The 2645-nt window shown below is 42.7% G+C and overlaps 1 pseudogene; it reads left to right on the forward strand.

Annotated features, from left to right (window-relative positions):
• The first annotated feature begins 330 nt into the window (after positions 1–330).
• On the forward strand, positions 331–1232 carry LOC144766976 (transcription termination factor 1, mitochondrial-like; annotated as a pseudogene).
• Positions 1233–2645: the final 1413 nt, after the last annotated feature.

Consider the following 2645-nt stretch of genomic DNA (forward strand, 5'->3'; position numbering starts at 1 on the left):
CTGCAACTGCTCCTCCGGTTTGCCCTGCGTGGTCTGTTGTGAAGCTCCTTCCCCTGCCCTACTTTGTCTGGGTCCAGCCCCTACGTGCATGCCCCTCCCCCTCCCTCTTGCCCACTATGGCAGTTGTGCTGCCACTTACTTCTGCCACTTACTTAAATCCAAAAGGCCCACTCCAAAACTTTGAAAGTTGTAGCCAATTTGATGCAGCTTGCCATGGTGCTGATGCTTACATCGGGGACTCTGGGTCTTTCCAGTATTTGTTCTACCTCAACTCCTGTTTTCAGCAAGCAATCTATTTTATTAGTGACGTTTTTTGGTGACAGGTAGAGCATGGGTGGGTAATATAAAATAAAGCTTTTAATCTTATCATTACTGCAGCCTAGGGGGAGTAGTTTCTGCTGAATAAGACAGAAGTTGGTGTAAAATAGCAGCACAAGGACTGGTACAGAGTAAGGCTACCCTGCTGCTAGAGAATGTGAGATGCCCATGTTTATTGAGGCTCTCAGAACCAACATTGCTCAATACTGTGGCATGCAGGTTCCTTAGCTGGACACCCCAGAGCGTTAAGAGATTGTCAAAAGAAAACATTGGCCTAGTGAATAACCTGGTAACATGGGTGTAGATGTACAGTCTGCACGGAAACGTCAGCCGGGTGTCCTAAAGAAGATGATCACACACGAAGATGGACTTATCGGGTTCCTGCAAGCCAAGGGGCGAGTAAAGACTTTGTTGCTGGCATCATTTTAAGATACCCATGATCCATCACTCGTCCAGTCGAACATTTGGAAAAGAAATGGGAGATATGGCATGGAATCCTAAAGAGTGACTCAGAAATACTAAAGGTATTGGAACGGTCTCCTGAAGCTTTTTTCAGTCCAAGTAACAATGGCAATTTGGAAAAAAATGTTTTTACATTTCTCTCTTCTCTTGGTTTGACACCAACTGATCTGGCTGGATTGCTGGCAAAAGCACCTCGAATGTTCTCCAATCGCATGGAGTTGAATCAGAAAATGGTGGATTATTTGCATGATGTGCATGTGAGCTTAGGTGGTGAAAATGCAGAAGAGTTTTTGAAACTGATCCTAACCAAAAACATCTTTGTTCTCATTCAGAGTGTTAAGAGAGTTAAAGCTAACATTGAATTCCGGCAGAACTCTCTCAGGCTGACTGATAAGGAGCTGTTGAAATTGCTGCAAGGCTATGGTGCTGATATATTGGATCTTTTGTTGTGAATGTATCTAGGACCCTAATTAAATATTCCCGATTCATGCCCTTATGTGGTTATAACAAAACATATCCTTATAAAGGCATAAGAATCATGTCCATATTTAGTCATAGCCAATGCAGTCCAAATACGGCAAGGCTACTCCCATAGACTCCTAGAAAGTACAACGCGTTCTTTAAACAAAACAAGCCTCCAGCAGCCCGGGAATTCCCCCTGCTTTTGTTTTGATTTGCACAAGAACTCCTGGAGTCCAGAAAGAACTGGTAATTCTTAGTGACGTCTTATGTCCAACCTTACCTCAAACCCGGCACCTTCCAGGTATAAATATACCAACGTTGCCTTAAGCAAACACACGGTGGTTTGGAGCAGAGCAGGCTATCTACTTGCCCGACGCCGAGCTGATGCGAGTGCCGAAGGAAGCCAACCCTCCCATTTGACGCACTGAGAGAGACGCTGTCTTTTCTCTTGCCGAGAAATCCAGCTCCGGTGTTTCCAGTCACCCTTGCGGGTTGCTGGGAGATCGAGTCCTGAGAGAGAGATACAAGACCTCCTTCATTCTAGAACCAAGGTACGGAGCTGATTAAAACCTTAAGAGAATTCTTGATTCAGATTCTTGGCAAAAACCAACTTAACTTAAACTGCAACTTACTTACTCCTTCCCACGTATTAGGCTTAGGTCAGGTACACCAGGGTAGGTGTATCTTAGAAGCACCAGTTGAGTACTTTTAGTCAATGATTTTATGTATGTATATATTTTATCCGTTTTAAAGTATCATATGGCTCAGAAACCCTATAAATGCTTTTACAGTATTATTTCATAATACTACTTTTACTGTACGCACTTTACTTCATGATAAGTATTGCAATTGTGGCAACTCACTTCTCTTGCATGAGAAAGAAGACTGCTCAATAAATAACAACTTTTATTGAAAACGCCCGTCTCTCTATTTCTCTGCACTCTGGTGAAATTAAGCATGCACGATTGACTGAGTGAAATAGCTGTCTATTGTTTTCACACGACTCTGGAGATATACTCTTTATTCTGAGGGAGCAAAGTTGGCATGTTTATGCGGTTGTCAGAAACTAATCCCTTCTTGTTTAATTGGGAAAGTTAACTCATTCCTGAACATTCGAGAAAGTTTCTAGTGACCTCTGAGCTAGCTGGCAAACCTAATTAAGTCTAACATAGTCAGTAGAGACCTAGATGACCTCAGTCCTACGTCTAAACTGCTGTTTATGTTATTCCAGTGCGCAGAGCCTATTGGGAATATAGGAACTACACTACACTTTGTCATGTGTACGTCAAAATAAACTTCCGTCATATTCTAGTTCACTTTCAATCCCTGGACAGGTGTTCAGGGACACAGTTCAATCCATATTCGATTTTCACCAATACAGCTTCATCAGCAATGTGGCTTTC

Source organism: Lissotriton helveticus, chromosome 7 (assembly GCF_964261635.1).
Source record: "Lissotriton helveticus chromosome 7, aLisHel1.1, whole genome shotgun sequence".
NCBI lineage: Eukaryota > Metazoa > Chordata > Amphibia > Caudata > Salamandridae > Lissotriton > Lissotriton helveticus.